The 21,428-nt window shown below is 37.5% G+C and overlaps 1 protein-coding gene across 10 annotated transcripts in view; it reads right to left on the bottom strand.

Moving 5' to 3' along the window:
- The window catches only part of IRAG1 (inositol 1,4,5-triphosphate receptor associated 1), a 113,355-nt gene that overhangs the window by 67,618 nt on the left and 24,309 nt on the right, over positions 1 to 21,428 (bottom strand). For 7 of the 10 annotated variants that reach the window (XM_071808902.1, XM_065839698.2, XM_071808905.1 and 4 more), the window contains exon 1: positions 6,672 to 7,131. The exons of 2 other annotated variants lie outside the window; for them this stretch is intronic. The gene's annotated coding sequence lies outside the window, so the exon portion shown is untranslated. One more of the 10 variants, XM_071808900.1, reaches the window with a different exon arrangement.

Below are 21,428 nucleotides of genomic sequence, written 5' to 3'. Positions count from 1 at the left end.
TTCAAGCCAAGCTCATTGGAACCTTGAGGTTTCTTCAAGCAGTTAGGAATAAAAGGAAAAGAACTGTCATAATGCTTTCAAACGAGGTTCCAATTTTTCCAAGTCTTCCCTAACTTGTTTCTCAGTAAAAGGGTGAACGAGGCATAGAAATGCCTAAAGTAGCAATTCAATTCCGTAACTGAGCTTACAGTTGCCAAAACAGCATGTCTTCCTTCACTTGCTATGTTTGATGAAGGAAGTTGAATTTCCTGCTCTCTTCAAGAAGCAACTGAATGTTCAAGGCTTTGAGCCCTCGAGAAATGCTAAGGATTCCATTAGCTACTATTTCATTTCTTTTCTTTTTGATAGCAGGGTTCCCATAGCTGCCTCAGGAGCAAGGGCATTTCAGACCAACTATTGTAATGCTACAGGGAGGAAATCTACACAGTTCAATGCACTCTGTATTTTGATTTTCACACTTGATATCACGGGACCAGAGGAATTTAGGGAAAGGTCAACATTTTCAGCAACTTCTCTGGCAAACAAACAGGAACTTGCTCAAAGTATTGAACTCTATGTCACACAAGTCATGAAGAAGCAACTGAATTAAGCAGGGATCCAACTGTCACTTTTCACACAGCTACTTGGGGATTTGTACAGTTAGGCCACACTTTGCTCACAGGGCACCTGAAACTATGTGGCAACTCCACCCTCTAATAGGTTGAGCATCTTTATCATGTTCTCAGTCCCACAATCTCCCTGTTCCAGAAAGGGCCGGTAATGCACTACGGTAATTTGCACACCATTTTTGAGATTTTTATTGCTATGGCAACTGAGTGTTGGCATTTAAACATAGCAACAGACTTTTATAGCACTTTCTTGGATGTCAAAATGGCATGCTGTTTTATTTTCTAAGCAGATGCTCAGAAGATAAGTACACAAGATGAATGTACAGTGCCCACCTTCAAAAGGAAGAAAAAACCTCCCAATTTCAGTCTCTGAATCATGTAAACACACAGATAAATTTAACATGTATTGTGAGTTTAAAGGAGTTTGTTCTGAGAAAGTATATCACTAACTACTACCTGAAAACAAGATTAGGTGAAAAATTGGATTTGTGCCCAATTTTGTAAAAAGATATGCAAGAAAGTCCTGCTCTGAAGGGAAAAAACCTTTTCATCAACTCTTATCTTTACCTGTGAAGCAAAAGAAAAAGGGAAATTGTCTTTGTATTAAATGGAAGAAGATTTTCAGGAGTGATCAAAATCCACTGATACAAACCCTTAGTTCATGCACATGGGCAAAGCTCCGCACATTCCAAACACAACAACAGTGATTTATAATAAATGAGTTTGACCTACTATGTTGTTTAAGAAAATACAGTTCATCATTTTTGTAATATAGTACAGTATTTTTCTCTCAGTGCTTTGAGTTCTGTGTCATTTCTACAAGTGATCAGTGAAAAACATCACTTGGTGTTTAATGTAATTTCTGAGTACATTCCTAGACAAGGAAATACCAAGAAGCAACAGGACAGATTTCCTGGGGGATCTTTAGGTATTATTCACCTTTCTGTTATGGTTATATGTCAGCTTTGTATAGAGTAGGATGGTTGATGTTTGCCATTTTACCAAAAAAAACCATTTAAAATTTGTTAAACAGGAAATGTCAAAGATTTTTAAAAATTAATCCAACAGGAAATGTCAAGAGCTTCTTAGAAGCGTACAAGGTTGTTAATATTCCAGAGAGTCTGTTCCATTAGCACACAATATATGACTTTTGGAAGGGACATTTTAATGCTCTGTTTCATACAGGAGAGATTTCAAACAGGTCCCAAAAGCTCAGTTCACAGATTAAAAAAAAAAAAACCAAAGCAGCGTTTTATGTGTTGAGGTTTTAGAATATATCCCCAAAATTCTTTCACCCTGTCCCTCACAGATATTTTTACTTAGTTCAGTGAATAAACACAGCACAGTTTAAATCTTCCAATCTTGGTTGAAGTATTGAAGGTACTTGAGAATGCTGATACATCTTGGTTTTCTACAGACTGCTCCCCTGGCTACTGCACTTACTAAAAACAGCTTTTAGAGTGATGCTGATAATTATACCTATAGGAATGATAAGTTTATTAGCTGCAAAAGCTTTCAGGGAAGTCAAGATGATAGGCACAACTATACTTGCACAGGGAACTAAGCACAATATTTAGATTTGCTTACAAGACATTTCCAGTCTGAGATGATGTGCAGAACATCAACTTGACTTGGCACCTCCTCCTGGGGCAAACTCCACCCTCCGTCGCAACTAGGCCCCTAATGATATTGTGCTATTTTCATGAGCCCGGAGCTCAGTCATGTTCATTCACTACTGGAAAATAAAAATATGGGAAACACACTGGCTGAAATAGTGGAGTGTGTGTGTATTTTTATACATTATTAGATTACTTCCCTTCCTCTCTACAAATACTCCTTCAGCTTCTGGTTAAAGACTTCGTTTTTCATTTTTCTGTTTAGCAGTTAGAACACAGTTCAACACAACTTCAGGAGTTTTAACGTGAAATGTTAACCCACATTTCACACTTCATTATATTCTACTACCTGCACACATACACCCTCTTCTAAAAAGGTCTTTGCAGAGGCACTTCAGAGAATCTGGCGGAACATTTGAAAATGAAATAGTGGGTTTTTCTTTTCTAATATTTCAGAAACAGGTTTCATCCTACAGATCCTACCATTTGTTAGTGTATCTCTCTAATTCCAAAATAAGACGGGTAAAAATAGACCTAATGCTCCTAGTCAAATTCTCCAAGACTTCAGACTCATTTCCCACTAACTAACGTAGCCTTTACCTTTGTGATATTCACTAACAGGCTCAACTGGCACCACTGAAGTCAATGGAAACTTTGCTGATGACTTCAATAGCAAAGACTCAGAGCCAAATTCCCCATGTATAACTTCAGCGTTACAAAACACCTTGCAGAATTATATAAACAGCAAGAATTTTAGTCTGAAGGCCTAGCCCAAAGCAATTGCTCTACTTGACTCAGCAGCACAGAATTTCTACTACTTATCCATTCCCAAGATGATAAATCTTCCAACTGGTAAAAAAAAAAGTGTGCAACTCCTACATAAAATGCTTCCTCCTTGTTGCCCCCTCCCCCATTTATTATATCAATTTTCAACTCCTTTGCCCTTTGCAGAAACTGCAGGAACTAGTCCAGTGGAGCCCATTTTATAGCCATGAGGCAGCAGCGTTGTTTGGACAATCACCGAGATAAGTGTATTTGCACATAAATTAGGGGACAGCACAGTGATTCTAAAGTATAACTTTGTATCATGACGAAACACAACAGAATATGCTCCAGAATTAGCTGAGGAAAGAAACTTTCAGGTTTGCATACACACTTGACATACATTAGCTGTCAAGTTTGCATGTTTCCCTTCCTGCCCGTCTCATCCCCTTCCCTCCAGGCAATGCATGCTTTAAAAACATAATCATATTCTACTGGCCTTACTTGTCCAAACCCACAGGTGATCATATCTACAATATTACAGGTCCCTAATGACTTTTGATACCTAAAGACTTTCGAATTTGTACATTTTAAGAGCAGGTAAGAGTTCTAGCAGATGGCAAGCTATTCTTGATTTCAGCTATTAGTTGGGGAGGGGTAGTGGTCGTTGTTGGTTTTGGTTTTTATTTCTTTCAGATACTTAACACATTTGGTAATCCCCAAGTAAAACGAAACTTCTCAAATTATTTTTCAGACTGTAAAATTAAGGATAGATGCATTGAAATAAGCAAAAGTAAAGAAAAATACAGAAAAAGCCCATTATGTCTACCTACTGAAGAGAATTCAAACCAAGGATGCTGTTAGAGCCCAAGGTCTCCAATAAAACCTGAGGCTACAAGTCCTCCTGGTCTAAGTATCACATCCCTCTCTCCTCTTCTTAATTCCTAGGACCTACTTTCCAGGGAAGGAAACTGAGTTACTATTTCAAAGTGCTACCATAACAGTCACAGTCTTAGTTCTCCATAATGTAGCACTACATAAGTACCTAAGCAATAATTTATGTCTTAGTCACTGGTTTATAAGTTTACAAAGATCCATCACCCACTCAGATTTCCTTCCTGTCAGTGATACTGAGATCCAAAACATCTCTTTGACCCACTTTTCAAAAGAAGTACAAGTGAAGGACACATCACAAGGAAATTCTTTGGCTTAGTTTACAGGAGGCTGCAAGTTAGGACAGAGAAAAAGATCCCTTTCTGCCCACAAATCCCCCAGATCTTTAAATAGCCCACAAACCTTGAGATAGCAAGGATTTTCCTTCCCCTTCCACTCACAAGCCATTTGATGCTTCCTTTTCCTGGATTTATACACTTCTTTAAGAACAGCAAATAGATGAGGCAAGAGAATCTATGACATGTAAGGAACATACACATACGACTATTGAAATGAGCTTTCACATCTGCCTCTTTTCGGTATCAACCCCCTATACCTCAGTTGCCATACTCCATCTTATCCAGCTTTTCAAACAGTGATTTGACACCCTACTGTCACTAAAAGCTGTCAGAATGCAGACTGATCCAAAGGAGGATGGAAGAAGCTGGTACTAAAGACTGGAACTATGAATCTGGCTGGTATATTATTCTTCCACTGTTTGGGTCCCAGATAAATAGGACTATAGTTACTAAAACTGACTCAAACATATAAAAACAAAGGAGGTAGGTAGGTATACAGATTTCATGTCTGCAGCCAATTTAGAGCTTAATCCAGGGCAATGTAAAGCAGATGGATTAATATAAGTCAAACACATTGGTAATCCTAGGTACTTTATCATAGTACCGATGTTAACATACAGTTTTCACTACGTACAGATGAGCAACCCATACGTCTTGCATGTACATTATATATTCTCAGCTACAAAATAAAAAGGATTGTATGGAATAAGAACACTAGTTTATGATATCTTGTAGCATTTCAGCTATTATAAATACATACTTAGTTCAGACATGGGGGAGTTAGACACAGATCAGATACTCCAGTCCATACACAAATCTAAAAACTACTTATTAAAACTTAAACACCTCCTAAATATAATCTAAAGTTGCACATCCTTGCACAAGTTGAAGGAGAGCATGTAACATCCGAAGTACAGTAACACACACAAGAGCAGCCTTTGAAGGCTAGAAAGTACAAGAATATTAAAAGAGCAAGGACTCTATAGTATTCAGCATTTAACATATTAGAATATTGATTTCCACTATTAACTCTAATAAACTTAGATTTCTGTGGACTGTATCATTAGATTAAGTTCCAAGTTTGGCATAATTGTTGATTTGGGATGTAATTGCTGATTTAAAAATAAAGGTCAGCTAGGAGATTAACCTAAAAGTACTAAGTTGTTCACTAATGATAGTCCAGAGAAAAATAAAAGGAAAATTAATTACAAGTTTTGCAACCGGATCTGAAATGTTTTAACAAGGCATATTCATTTGTCACATTCTCTTGAAGCTGGATGAAGTGACCTTTTGTTAAAGTATACACAACGCCTACCATATCAAACATAAATGTAGTAACTGTTAGCACTTGCAGGAACACTGTCTATGCTCAGAACTCTGAATTCAGCCAATCTTTGCACAGCATAAGCTAAAAACTACTGTCTAATCACTCTGTAAAAATGGAAATCTGCTGCTGCTGATTGCAGATAATTTTTCATGAGATGAAGCCATGCTATATATGATTTGAAAAGATCAACTCACTGAGACAAGTTGTTACTAATAGGAAACCTGAATCTTTAATTTCAGCTATCATTTCCTAGTGCTGACCTCATTCTTTCATGTTGTTTACATATTGTTTTCTGGAAAAAAGAGCTTAACATACACATTAGCAAGACAAAAAAAAAAAGTGTTTTAATTCGCAGAGAAAATAAAATGCACTTCAATGCAGAGTACCTATGAAATACCACAGATAAAACTGAAGACTGAAATATCCGGAAATGTAAATACTGTGATTTTTCCATACTGAAGTAAACATGCTTTAACACTTGCAGGTTTGCTGTTTGTTCTTGTGTTTTTTCTTCCTGTACAGCATTCCAGTTAGATACAACTTTATGGTATTAATTTACATCTAATAGGATTAAAACCAAACACATACTGTATAAATAAATGGTTCCAGAAATGTTTTTTAACAGAGAGTTTCCAGGCACAAGTAGGTAATCCATCAAAATTAACAACTCTAGCACTGTTAAAAGCAAGCATGAGGGAAGGAAAGTCATACAATTAAAAGAACAAAGAAAGATGATATCTCTCTATAACACATCTCACTGCTAACTAAGACTCTCTAATGGTTAGCACAATACAGATAATGGTATCTGTGAATCGGGTTGCCTTGAATTACTGACTACGTACCTTTATTAATCAAGTCTCAGTATAATTAACACAGCTTTTTCTTTTTTCATTCTTGCATATGCCCAAACAGCACATAAGAACTAGGTTTCAACAACTACACCCACTTTTTAAGCAGCTAAAATCTGAAGAAGAGGTAGAATTTGAAGGGAGTAGAGGGAAGAGGTGGAAAGAATCAACTACTCAGTATCACAACAACAAGGTACTGTACCTTTAAGGAGGAAATATGGTTCCGTTCTGTTTCACAGCTGAAAAAGAGCTTATATTCGGTTATAGAGATTACTTACCTAAAACTTCGGTTATTCCTCTTTTTCCCCTCAGGCCAGCCTCTCTTTCACTCTTGGGAGCTTTTACCATTTAAGGTCAATGTTACATCTGGCTCTAGTAACTAAAGCTGAAGCAATTTTTAACTCAGAGATCCAACAGGCTGTCTAACATTAGAATGAGAGTTTAAATATAAAGTAACTCTTCAGAAAGACTCTTTCTTGCCTCAGAGAATTACAGAATTACAGGCTTTCCTATTCTGGCATAAGTACTCCGAGTACAACATGATGCAGACATCCCATCAGCATTCTTCAAGTTCACTGCATATAAGGCTCCTCTTACTCATTTCAGATTAAAATGGGCAAGTAGGAAGAACAGATGAAATAGTTTACATCGTGTTATGTTAACCCTTAGAATTTTTTACTGAAACAGCTGCTACTATTTTTCATTCCCTCCCCCCCGACTTTGCTTGGTCAGAAGGAGTCTAAATTAGAAAGCCAATACAAGGCATGTGAACTTGTAAAGAACATTGGCTTCAGTCCAGTCATGGGCTCAGCTCTCCACTTGCACAGTATGAATAATTTCCATTCAAGTCCACAGAAGTTGCTTGTATCCCATGAGAGAATGTGGCTACAAACAGGACATGAAGAGGGAAAAGAAACACAAAACATTTACCACACTATAGTCAGCTACCTGGAGGAGAATCACATGCATGTGACTCAGAGCTGCCAGCTCTGAAACAGACAGATCTTACTCCAGTTCTTTAGCCAATTCAGATTATTTATAAGTAGTATAATTACATCCACAGATCCTAACTAAGAGTTCTGCTTAGATGTTGTAAAGTTATTAAATATAAACAAGCCAAAACCCTGTTCAAAAAACCTTTCACAATTCAAGTAGAGATAAGAGAGCTGAGGGTGGGAAGCATCAAAAAATTGCACCAGAATGGATGTAAAATTACTAGGGAGTGAGTTAGGAGAGGACATATTAGGGCTGCTTTAAGAGAATGGAGCAAACAATGATATTAAATTCCTTTTGATAATGGCTAATAAGAGCAGCAAGGCAGGAATGGATCAGACAAATCAAAGTAAGGATTTGATTATTTGACTTGTCAAGCACACTCCATAGGGGACTGATGTATGGAAACAGGAAGATGCTTGTAGGAGAAATGGGCAAAGATGAGTTGATCACAACATAGCACAGTCCCTACGAAATATGGAAATAAGAGGCTGGGCACCTCATTTGTGCCATATCAGGCTTAGCTGGTCTTAGGAAGTCTATTATTCTACATTTAAGATGGTCTTCATCCCCAAAATCAGCATAGTACAAAAAGTTCTGGAAAGCTTCTCTAACATCAGCATTTAACCTTGATCCCAAGATGATTGGAGCAGCTAGGTGTCTAAAAATAACATTTCAGGTTTTAATGTCTTGTCCACTTACAGTCCTTTGCACCATTACTGGCTCTCTGACAAGACATTTTAACATATCTCCTCTCATCTTCTTGATTTACTGTTTTATTACCCAGAAACTCAAATTCCAAAATATTCTCTTGTGGCTCAGCATAGTTACAGTCTTTCCATCCAGTTATCTGCAACTACAGAAGTCTTACCATTTTTAAATTTTATTTTCTCAGAATTTCTAGGCCACAAGTGTCAAACATTTCATTTGTATGTAATAGAAGTGTTTCTCTTAAATCTCTGTGCACCCCTTGCATGGTAATGACTGCTTTGAACCCAGTCTGGGACAGAACAAGTTGCCCACTGCCTTTTAGCGCTACCATCCTCTGGGAAATAAAACTTTTTGATTAAGTTGTTTGTTTATTACTCAAGCATTCCATAACCACTGTTGGCCAAATTTAGCCAAAATTTTTTGAAGTAGTGGAGGTCTCAAAATATTTTCAAGTTCCTAGAAACTTCATGAAGTCAGTCGCTTGTAAAGGAGATTTAAGCTACTGCCCCTGCTGTGGGAGAAATCTATAGCGACAGTTTCAATTTCATGTTGTTTGGCCCATCCACTTGCTTCACACACACATGACCCCTACTCTTTAGGCAGTATTTGGGGGACACGGAAGGACCCTGGAGGTACTCATAAGAAGGAGAAAATGATGCTTCCATCAGTCTTCAGGTCCTGAAACTGCTTGTATATTTTTGTATCCTACACTACGCTCAATGCTTTGGCAGATGCTTTGCCCAGGGATTTATTTAACATGAATAATCTCTGGCCAAACGCAGGTGAAATCTGATAGCTAAAAACCTAAGGTTTTCAATTAGGGAATCTCAGCATCTAAAAATCAATTAGTTAACTAGATTGTTAAAACTGTATGAAAAAGGCGTAGTAACATGTATCACACAAGAAATATTTTTCATAGGGTTTGTTTGTTTGTTTGTTTGTTATGGTTTTGTTCTTAAGATCTGGTGATACCAGCTTCTTTTAAAACATTCTAATACAGCTCACTGGCCACATACAGTAGCAGCTCATACCACCCTTTTACTTTTGCCTTTGAAGAGCTGAACACAAGCATTAGAAACCTGGTCATACTGAAATAATTGAGAGTTCTGCCTCGAGGGCTGAAGTACAAATAAGATTTCATGCACAAACTTCATTTTTGGGGCGCAATCATTTTCAAATGCAAGCTTGGAGCAACAGCAGACAAGTGATCTTGCTACACTCATTTTTTGGTTTTAATTGGGTGTTCTGGGAGATAAGAATTTGCACTCAAAAGGCTTATTTGGGTAGAAAGAGTTGCAGGTGTTTTCGTTTGAGCTTTTGATGGTCTCAAGATAAAGCTGTAAAACCTCCACCATACGTATAGAGCAATGTCTAGGAAAGAATTATATAAAAGAGAATTCCCATATTATTTTGAAAAATTTATGCTTCATGACTTTAAAATACATTGTATTAAAAAAATGTTGCTTACTATTCTTTCTGCCCATACATAATTTCCATCCATGGGACAAAAAAGAAGCACGCCATAGCTGACAAAATGTAAATGGCAAGATACGATTATATGCTGTCTTCTTTATACAGTGAGTAAAGTATAAAGATTATTAATCAGATAGGCTAAAATTTGCAGCAGGAGTCATAATATCTGCACTTAAAACTGCAGTTCTGTTGCATGATTTTTCATATTTTGTTTTAAAAACCTCCCAAAAGTATTTTTATCAGTTAAGACTTCTGTCCTACCACATCTAGAATTCATTTCTGTCAGTCTCAGGTCCACCTCACAAATGCCAACGAGCACTGTCAATTTTGTTCACTGAATCAATTGTATTAGCCACCCTCACTGTCTAATTTCGCCTCAGCTGTACGGAAAAACTAGTTAACTGACTTCAAGTTTATGCCCAAGATTTCCTGTGTGTCTTCGTTTTCTTGCACAGAATTTTTTTGCTGATTTAAATATTTAATCTTGCATCAGATTTGTGCTTTCTGTGGGTTTTCTGGCTTGTACGTTGCTACTGCTACAGTGCAAGAAGTGCACAGGAGTGAAGCCATCTCTCACATGTTGGCATCCATCACGCAGATCTCATGTATGGAACTCTAACACTGTGTGGTAAGCTTATCTGCCATTTCCATCCAGTCAGGAGAAACAAACAAACAACACCAAGACAAAACAAAAACCAAACAAGTACAACTCTGATAAGTAAATACAAAAAATATACAAGCCAGGACATGCAATAAATTTTCCACATCTGGGACTCACTCATCCTGCTGAATACTAAATCCCCATTGGAATCTAGAATACTTGAACTAAAACAGATGCTGGTTCAACAGGATGGAATTAGTCAACATTCACTCTGCCAGTCAGCTGAGCAGCTACACTAGATTATTTATGCAAAATGTAAGAAAACATTGTGGTACTTTTAATAATGTTTATGCAGCAACTTTTCTAGATGAGTCTTCCGAAAGGCTGGAGTTTTACTTCCAATTTCTACAGCAAAAGTGAAGCACTTCACATAAATCAGAAATGTCAAGTTAAAAGAGTATGCAATTGCAGAATAAAAAAGGGCCTGCAGAACAAGGGGACATATGCTACAGCCCAGTCATCTTAAAGAAAAATCGATATTGACAATATAGATAATGTTTGCTTTGAGGTCATGTAGAATCCTGTAAACTAGTTCATGTTATATGGAAAGATTTGAGACTTTAGAAATATGTACTCAAAGTGCTTGCAAAAAAACCTACTAGTTAAACAATAACAAGTCTTTTTATTTATAAAGCTAACATTTTTCTCACTCTCAAAATAGTAAGCTAATAATCTCTATATGAGAAACAGACTCCAAGAAACAAAATGTCAACCTATTTACTAGCATTCATTGCCTGACAATCAATAAAATCATTCAAACTGACAAACAGTTTAAATGGCCAAGTCTTTCTGGATATATTACATACAGCATTTACAGAAATCATTATATTTTCATTTCCCATATTAATGTATTTTTTTTTTCCTCCTCCCTTTAAGAAAGTGGTTTTTAAAAGTGAAGTTCCAATAAAAGCACCATATTAAGATGTTTATAATAGTTTAAAGGGTAAGCAAAACAGTATCGGAAATTTAAACCTCTGTGGGCAAGGAAGTTGTTCTGTTTCTATGCCCTTAAAATCTGCCCTGCCAAAAAAGGTAAATGTATTGAATACTTTTTAGCATAGACAGCGACTTCTGAGATGAGTGACACTTTTACGTTAGTCTTATTAACTGTTTTCTGAGGTTCAGCTTTAATTTCTGCTAATAGTAATCAAAACCTTAGCATGTATACAAGTAATGTGTTCAATACATTGCTAAATGATTGTCCTGTGTTCTACGGAAAAACCTTTTGGGAAGATGATCCAAATGAGGAAAACTGCTCTCACACTATTGATATTTAAAACAAAAAAAGTTTTTCAGCCGAAGAAAATATTCCAGAAGACTTAACACACTCATGACCACAGGGTGAATAATTACCCACAGAAAACACCTCTCATAAGAGCCCATTTTCTGTTTTGATTTTGGGGTGGGGAGGTGAGAGGTTGAGATGGAATCTACAATAGAAAGATTCCAGGAGAATAGGAGGGATTAAGTTTTACAATTAAGTTTCTGGGTATCTTTTTAGAAACCTGAAGAGGTTAATACTCACTGTGACTGAGCTCCATCTTACCTTGTCTGTGAGAAGTTAGGCAGAAGAATCAGAAGAAAAAAATTCCAAAGGATGACAGGCTTCTCCTTCCATGTGGATGTACGTACATATAACACCCTACTATTGAACTCTAAAGTACAATTGAAGGAGACTAGCACTGCACACTAATGGAGGCCAAAATAGTAAAGTTATGCTTCTTCCTGAATTTAGTATTCATATTGAAGTTTGGACTTCTGTCATGGAATCATTTTGGTTGGAAGAGGCCCTCAGGATCACCAAATCCAACAGCTAACCAAACTCTGCCACTAAACCATGTCCCTAAGAACCTCACCTATACAACTTTCAAACACCTCCAGGGATGGTGACTCCACCACTGCCCTGGGCAGCCTGTCCCAGTGCCTGACAACCCTTTCTGTGAAGAGGTTTTTCCTAATATCCAATCTAAACCTCCCCTGGTGCAACTTGAGACTGTTTCCTCTCGTCCTATCACTTGCTATTTGTGAGAAGAGACCAACACCCTCCATGCTCCAACCTCCTTTCAGGTAGTTGTAGACAGTGCTAAGGTCTCCCCTCAGCCTCCTTTTCTCCAGGTTGAACAGCCCCAGTTCCCTCAGCCGTTCCTCATCAGATGTGTGCTGCAGACCCTTCCCCAGCTCTGTTCCCTTCTCTGAACTCTCTCCAGCACCTCAATGTCTTTCCTGCCGTGAGGGACCCAAAACTGAACGCAGGATTTGTGGTGCAGCCTCAGCAGTGCTGAGTACAGGGGGACAATCACTGCCCTAGTCCTGCTCGCCACACTATTCCTGATACAAGCCAGGATGCTGTTCGTCCTCTTGGCCACCTGGGCACACTGCTGGCTCATGTTCAGCTGGCTATTGACCAACACCCCTAGATCCTTTTCGACCGGGCAGCTTTCTAGACACTCTTCCCGAGCGTGTAGCGTTCATGGGGTTGTTGTGACCCAAAGGCAGGACCTGGCACTTGGCCTTGTTGAACCTCATACAATTGGCCTCATCCCTCTATATGGCCTTCCTGTCCTCCAGCAGATCAACACTCCCATCTAACTTGGTGTCATCTGCAAACTTACTGTGGGTGCAACTGATTCCCTTGCCCAGATCACTGATAAATATATTAAAACTATTCCAGTCCACATTCCCATCTAAGAAAAAGGAAATTAAAATATTGCAAGAAGATACTTTAATCAATAGAAATAAAAGCATGGCTTTTGAGTTTTCTTAGGAAAAATACATAAGACAGTCGTTTTTTTAAGCTTTAAGCTGACATTCCCTTGCTGAATTAATCCTAAATAATAGTTCTTAATAACACATGAAACTTTATATCAGCATATATCCTACTTATATTGATCCAGAATGCTTACAGACTCAATTAACAGCCTTAGGTTTTAAGAATTAGTTGCAGGGTGAAGAGTACATTTACCACATGGTAAAAATAAACTTATCAGGAAGTAATGTGGGAAGCTTTTATCAGGGACACAGTAAGTGATCTCCATTCCTACAGCAGAAAGTAAAAATAAGCACAAACCATGAGCAGAGACTGAGTTTGGTTAATACTTGTGTTAAGTGCTGGAATTTTACTCTTTGTAATTTATTCTAAAGCTGTCAAGCAGCACTTTGGCAGTTTCAGAATACAACATTAATTGGTTGTGCATAGTCAGTATCACCATATACATGTACACAGCTAAATGTTTGCCTCAAAGAAGCACTGTAAGGAGAAAGCTGGGATTAACAGAATCATTTATTCTACTTTTTCCTAGCTTCACACAGAAATAGCTGTTGGGCACAGGACTGGTGCCTCATTCTTTGCCAGCATTTAAAAGGATGCATTTCCAGGGAGAATTTCTGCCAGATCACCCTTAAAGCACATTGCATTTCCATCGTGCCTCTAGAACTGCCTCAGTGACAGTTTTACGACTTGTTGCAAAGATATACCAATATCAACATGAGACTCTAAAGTATCTTTTCTCTGCCTGTTTCTTTCCACATTCCCCTTTTCACCCTTCCATCTGATCTGTATCGTTTTCACCTCAAATCTAAACCCTAATACCACCTCTCTACATTTCTTCCCATACTTCATTCTGATAATAATTTCCTGGTGAGTGCTTCCTAATGAGCAACTAGGTGACCTGGATTTCTGTACATTCTCTTCCTATGATTCTCTTTAAGGTGAATGTTTAGTTTTAAAAGACAAGTGTTGTTGTTCAAAAACACTAACAGAATCAGTTTGGGGGTTTTTGTTTTAGTTATGAGCAAGATTGCCTATTTTTCATAGGCATACTCATCATATACAGAACTATAAAAAATAATGTTTATCTATTATTTTATAATAAATGTTAAACCTCTAACAGCAAGAAAATGAAAAACAAAAAATCTGATAAGTAGACACCCTAGCCTATATATAAATACATACATATATATAATAATCAATGTTAGCTTATGATATACTGAATTTCCACAGAACAAGAGACTGACATGCTTTTACTAGGAAATGCATTTTCAGAGTTGGATCATCTCAGACTCCAATAAGGCAATGAAACATTCATCACTGTCAGGTTTTCATCACCAGAGCAAGTGGTTCTGCTTTTTGAGGTAGCATTTGGTTTATTTGAAACATACAATCTCCACCCACAACTGCTTCAGACCTTTCTTTTACCTACTATCCCATAACAGAAAAACAAACAAACAAACAAATTCAATGCAAAACCAAAACAACTCTGATATTATTTAGAGGTACCTACCTGAAGAAAGGGAACAGACAAATAAGAAGGGATAGTGAGAATCCAGTAACTTTGATAAGATATGGTGATCTAGAAATGAAAGAGTTTACCTAATATTAAACATATTAATTAGCTTTGAGTCCAGCCATTTTATATTCTGATGCTGCAACTGTAGCAGAAGTTTAGTAAGCAAAAAATTTACCAGTGTGATATATAACCGTGCCAACAAGTAAACCCATGTATATAAATTTAAGACTGGTGTTGTATCTGGGAGTGCCACAGTACCACGCTTTGAAGTGGATGTTGTAGCATAAGGTACCAATATTAAGAGATGCACAGTACTCCTTCAGGTCCCAGGCGGGTAACAAGCTCACATTACTTCCTTCTCCCTCCAGTAGGGTTGGAACAGATCAATAACAGAGATGAAACAGGCAGGCTGAAAGCCACTGCACTTTGTACCTCCTATCCCGCAGATGTTCACGAGAACATTTGGGCTTTCACTAGAAGGACAAGAAAAGATGGCAGCAGCTTGGCATCTAAAGCCCCATTCTTCCACCCAGAATGGGATTCACATGCAAGCATGTGCTCAAATTCCCTAAACCAGGGGTGGCAAACTCATTTTCATGGGGGGCTGCACTACATACAGCCCTTTGAAGGCAACTGCAAGGCTGATGTGGCCCCCAGTGAAAATGAGTTTGACACCCCTGACTGAAACGGTGCACAATCAGGAATGTAAATGCAGCACGATAAAAGACATGCTCCAGTCCTCCACACAGTGATGGAGATGATGGTGGCGTAGGCTTTGACAGATTAATGTTTTCTCTAGAACAAGCTGCATAGCTTTTGCTAGGGGAGGAAAGAAAACTATCCAGTATTGCTCCATTATTTTCTCTTGACTGACAGCATTAGTTGCATTTGCAGAGGATTGCTTCTGTTAGGAAAAATAACTACCAGCATTCCTTTTCCCTGGAAATGCTCCCACTGTTTCCCAAGTTGAACTCACAGCTTCACAGTGTTTTAGGTGCTGTCTCTATTTTCCAGAAAAGCCACACACCTGTCCTAGGTGCCTGTCTCATTCTGAAAAGCAGCTTGTCAGTCAAAGCTTATGACTCGACTTTGTTCCTGTGAGCTGCAAAGCGTTTCTGTTTTCCCTTCCCTTGGAAGTCTGGCTGCTGTACAATACAATTCAATTACACGTTCTTTGTGGGAAGAGCTGGAGAATAAAAGGCAGCTGCAGGCAGAGAAATAAGCCAAGGAGGGCTATCAGTTGTAAAGTAGCTAATTCCACAGCAAAAGTGCTGAGTTGTATGACATTATGAACGAGACAAATTACATAGCTAGAGAATTAAAGCATTCCAAGCAGCCTGAGATTTAAATACAATTCACCCTTCTCCAAGCTATTGCTGCAGGCTATGGACATGTACTTACAATTTCACTTACTTGACATACCCTTTTTTTCCCCCCCTCTCAATTGTAAGTTAAGATAACATTTGTCTTTTGAAACAATACAGTATTCTCCTCGAGGAGAAATTCCCTCCTTGAGGAGAATACTCTACTTGACAATTTTTATCCCTCTTTGTGCATTGAAACCCATGTTTCTTTTGAACAGTTTTATTAATACTAGAAGGTATCTGTGCGGGATAAAGGAACTTGCTCAAGGCACCAAGAAAAATATTTTTTTATTGGTTGATTCCTCAGTATAAATACAACAAAATAAACCTAATTCTTGTCCTCATCCTCAGAACCCACATGGAGGGCTTTCATACCAGAATCAGTTATGCCACAAACCGAAAGTTTCTGCACTTCAGAATTTTTTAAATTGCTTTAACAGTATGATGACACTTTCTTGGTATTGTATTTTTTTTAATTAATGCCATTAAAATATTCACACAATACAACCTACATTTATGCAGCTATATACTGCAATTTCCATATGATTACTTATCTGGACAGCTATGTCTTTAAAAATGTATGTAAAGCACTTCTTTTACACTTAGTTACCAGCATGAAATACCACAGGCCAAAGTCATTTACCTAAAAATATGCTCTTCTATAAATATCACTTTAAACCATTAAGTGCAGTGACCCATAAAGAAAGCATAGTATAACCTTTAATATTTTCAGACAGGTTGCTGAGAAAAGGTAGTAAATCAGAGGAGTGGTACTAAACCAGAAAGTTGAAAAATGAAAATAAAGAAACTCCCCCAAGCCCTTTATTTACCTGATTCACAAACACAAATCCTAATTTCTTACTGAAAAAAGCAAATTAAAATAACTAATGCACAGAAGTAAACCATGCAGTTGCAGTTCTGGTAGGAAGCAATTACCCTTTTAGAAGAATAAAGAGACAATTAGATCAAGGCTATTATGAGGCACAAAAGTCCTCCCTCTCCCCACCAAACAGGGCTTGGGTGAAGAAAAGCACAGGTTTTACCCATCTGCCTTTTTGACTAGACCTGAACTACTGATTTCTGCAAGGCACTGTTTAGCCCAAAACAACAAAAACATGCAGAACAAGCACATTAAAATATTGGGCTTTAAAGTGCTGTTGTATTTGATCCTTCTTTGGAGAAATGCACAGTTGGCTAATACTTTCCAATAAGCTTTTTAAAACTAGCTTTCTGTCCTGCTTTGATGCCTCTTCAGAAAAAAACCCACTGTGCTCGCTCTGTTTTATACAAAGACTTAACGGCTTCTTTACATTTACATTTCTTAGACTTATTTGACTCTTTTCAGGTTTTAGTCTTGAATGTCTGCCAGTCCTTGTATTCTTCAATTTATGCTAGATTCCTGTATTTTCTTAAATTCTCAAATTCTGATCATGTCAAAACATGTATTGTTATTTGCTTACAGAAGAAAAATAGGATGCTGTATCAGGCAAATATGTGTCTTCCAACTGATCAACTCTATTTCTATTTTGACAAAATTGCATAGTCCACAATATACATATATATAAAATAATCTTTTAACTCAGATTTTCACACGCAGTTTCCTACAGTCTTATAGCCAACTTAAATAAAGCTCTGAAAACCTTTCATGAAAAGCAAACCATTGAGAAAGAACAGCATGGATTGAGAACAATTCAACTGATAGGACAGTGAAGTGCAGAAAAGTTATTTAAGTACAGAAGAGAATACGCAGAATTATTTGAAACATATAAAAAGTGAATACGTAAAATCTCATAGGATCAGCTTTCCATCCTAAGAATAATAAATGAAATCTTAAATGAGCATGTGCAAACACCATGCAATTTTAGAAGCTAGATAAATCAGAAAAACATGTAACTAAGTCAATGCTGTGCATAGCTCCATTCTTTTCCTTTGGTAAAGATACATTAGATAGAGCCAGATATTGTTATATAAATAGAGTCTAAAACTACATTGACTTCCATAGAAGCTTCAGTAGAATTTGATCAGCTTAAATTTCATAGGGATTCATTCAAGTCTGGAACAACAACTAAAAATCTTTTTTGTTCTGAAATGAAAGCCAAAATATGCAGTTAAAACTCTGTTATACAGGTAACAGAACAAAATCGAAGGGGCTGGAATTAAGACCTTACCTGGTCTCTGCCCTTCTGCAGTTACACATAGTCATCCTAAATTTGGAAGTCAAGGGAAAAGCAACCACAACCAGCAATAACAACCAAAACTAACTAAAAAGCCCAAAACACACCTACCAGCTTTTCCCCCATCAAAACAATAAAACTTAAGTACAACAACTGAACAACAGGTTCTTATCTCTACACTCCAGAGAAAATTACTCTCAAATCCAAATTTGTCAGCCAGCAAAACTAAGAGTGACCAAGACTAATAATCTATTCCAATTAAAATCCATTCTATCACTAGATGACCAAAGTATCCCTCCCATACTTTTTATTTTCAGTTATGTATCCAAAGTCTGCAGGAACTTTCAGGGAGAAAGAAGCTCACCATCAAACAGAGATAACAAACAGAAGATCTTTACACAAGTAGTTTGGTGATTAATCTGTTAAACCACCTGACATCAGGAAGGAACAACAAGAAGTGTGCAAAAGTCACACACATACCCTTAGTGATTTGAATTTTACATATAAAATTCTATTATGAATCCTTTGATTTGTGGCAATAAGCCTTCTTACACATTACGCTATTTGTGTTCCTATTGGTAACTGGAAAACAAGTAATAAATTAATCACAAGCAAGAAAGGCTGCTTAGAAAGCCTTTTTAAGCTTTTCTGCTGATTTTTTTACCACAGATATATGCATATTAAGTGGAAGTCAATGGAATATATATAATGATTTGGGGAACTGTTATATGTATCAATGAGGAATAAGAGATCATACAACATTATCACTATGATAATTGCTTTATCCATAGAAAATGTTTATTTCTGCTAGGAGAATACCAAGCTAGGAACAACAGAAAAATCTGAAATTTCTCCATTGCTCTGACTAAAATAGTAGAATGTTAATGATTATTGGCTAGAGTTAGAGAGCTGCTACTTTTATCCTTCTTAGGGATGGGGTCTGACAGTCAGCTGTGCTTAAACCAGGGAGAGAGAAAGAGGGGAAAAAAAAAAAAAAGGAGTAGTCTCTTGGGAAGAAGTCATGCACTAAGTCCACAGAAATAAGGAGACTGACATAATCTTCACAAAGCTGCAAAAAGGAAAGACAATGAGAAACTGGCAAGTCTAGTAACAAAAACCTAGTCAGGATAAAATGTACTAAGTTGGATGAACTTCATGGTTTAGAAGATAATAATGATGACAGATCCTGGGCATCCTTCATCCCCCAAACTGTTTCAGGCAGATGAAAGAAGACAAAGGCAACAGAAGATTTATTTCTTTTCATTGAAATTGGGTATTTTTCACACCATGAAATAAAATACCGTGTTGTTTTAGGACTCCCTCAAAACTGTTGTGTCTTGTATTGCTTCTACCATTTTTGGAAGACTTGAACTATAGCCCCTAGACAACATATCTGTGGAGTAATGTGAGGAATCTGTTAGTCAATTACTTGCCCTCAGAGACAAACAAGACAGAAAACCAAACATTCAGGATGTTTCCAAAACAGCTGAGATTTTGACTCCTACTACTGTGAAGCAGCAGCAGAGGAAAAATACCAGAGCCAAAGGAGGAAAACTTAGCTGTGCATAGCGAGATTCGTGGAAGCTCACAGCATGCAGGCCCTGAGGGCTCAGTACAGAAGTCTAACAAATGCCTGAACAAGAACTGTATGACGACACTTGCAGCACAATTTGAGAGCAGATCATATTTTTAAAGCCTTATAAGCAATAACTCATGAGGAACCTCATCCAACTATCTATTGTTTCCTAAAACATGCAGTGAATTCCAGTTTATTTCTCGGGTTTTACTAGAATAAAAATGACTAAAGTTTCAACACAATTAAGACCGAACTATGCTTGCACTACAGAAAACCAAAACGATTCACTTATCAGAGCAGTGCCATGCAAACAGAAGAAAATTTCATAAAATAGAAGTGCTCTTTGAAGAGTTCCAGCATTTCCTCAAATAAAGCTTACGATTATTTCCCTTCTAAGAGTGACTTAACAGTTACTTGCCATTTTACTACCCACTTTTTAAACACTTAGGTCAGAAGTCTAAAGATGACTTTGGACAAAATATAATTCTTCTATGTCAGGTCTGGTGACCAGAGACCACCTCATGTCCCTTTTTGGTATGGTAATATTGCCTCGCCTTTTGTGTACACCTTGATTTGCTGATACAATTTGGCAACACATTATGATAGGTAAATTTTGTTACGTAAGGGGCGACTGGGTCTTCACCCACCTGCAGAGAAAACAGTTGTAAGTACTTACACTTTTCACATTCTGTCCCCCTACTCAGCTAGATCAACCTTCAATCCACTGGATTTCACATGCTGTGCTCTTAAGTGGAAGTATTCTAACCTTTTTTCCATTGACACTGTGCTTATAAATTAACAAAGATGTAGTACACCAGGTACTTTTTAAAAAACATTTCTTTGCTAAACAGTTTCTTGAAAGTGGGTGCCTAAAACCTTCTTCAGCAAAACTTAATCAAAACCACTCAGAAAACTGGGAGCTGTCACCCCACGTTGTCTCTAGGGCAGGAGGCAGCTACAAGGAAAGTGGCTATTTCTTCACTCCCCATACAGTAAAGTGGTCTTATGAAAAGCCTCATCCCATCTTGCTGCAATCGGGAATGACAAAACATATCTTTCAGCACATGGATGTCTCAGTGTTGTTGGACAGAGGTCAACACGAGATAGGAAAAAAACTACCCATTTACAAACTGCAGAGACAAATGTGAAATATTAACATACATATGTACACAAATACACAGGAGAAATTAACCTGCTTGTAGAATACTGTAGATGGGGTGAAAAAAAAAAGGTAAGAAAGCACAAGATTAGAAGACTGAAATATATAAAGGATCTGAGCTGTCAAGCAGTAATTTCAGAGAATGCAAAGCTTGTGTGTGTTTGCAGCAGGAGAATGGCAATCCCTCCATACAACCAAGAGTAAAATGCCCATTTATTTTTGCATTTACATTTGATTTTTGAGCTTGAGTTTAAGTAAGCTTGGATAGGTTCTCCCCAAAGTCCAAAGTAACGTGGGGTTTTTTGGTTGGTTCATTGGTTGGTTTGGTTTTGAGGTGGAGTTTTTGTGTTTGTTTTTCTTTCATGTTTTCAAAGTCAATTCCCCTCCTCTTCCCCTTCTTTCTTTAACTGTTTTTAAATTAATAAATTTAATTTTCTCTGCTACATTTAGTAACCTTCTGGATTAAAAACTTAGTTTGTCTTAACATGTCTTAAAACCCCCCACCCTGCTTCTTGACACTATCCCTAGTCCAGACTGCAAGACTCCTCTTTGTTTTCATGCAACTTCAGACTTGGACCAGCACTTTTTGGTGTGCTAAAGATGTAGCAAACTATACAGTCCCCTGACATCACTTTGAA

This window comes from Patagioenas fasciata, chromosome 5, assembly GCF_037038585.1.
Source record: "Patagioenas fasciata isolate bPatFas1 chromosome 5, bPatFas1.hap1, whole genome shotgun sequence".
Taxonomy (NCBI): Eukaryota; Metazoa; Chordata; class Aves; order Columbiformes; family Columbidae; genus Patagioenas; species Patagioenas fasciata.
The sequence above is the reverse complement of the archived record's forward strand: the minus strand, read 5'-3'. Positions and strand labels throughout refer to the sequence as shown.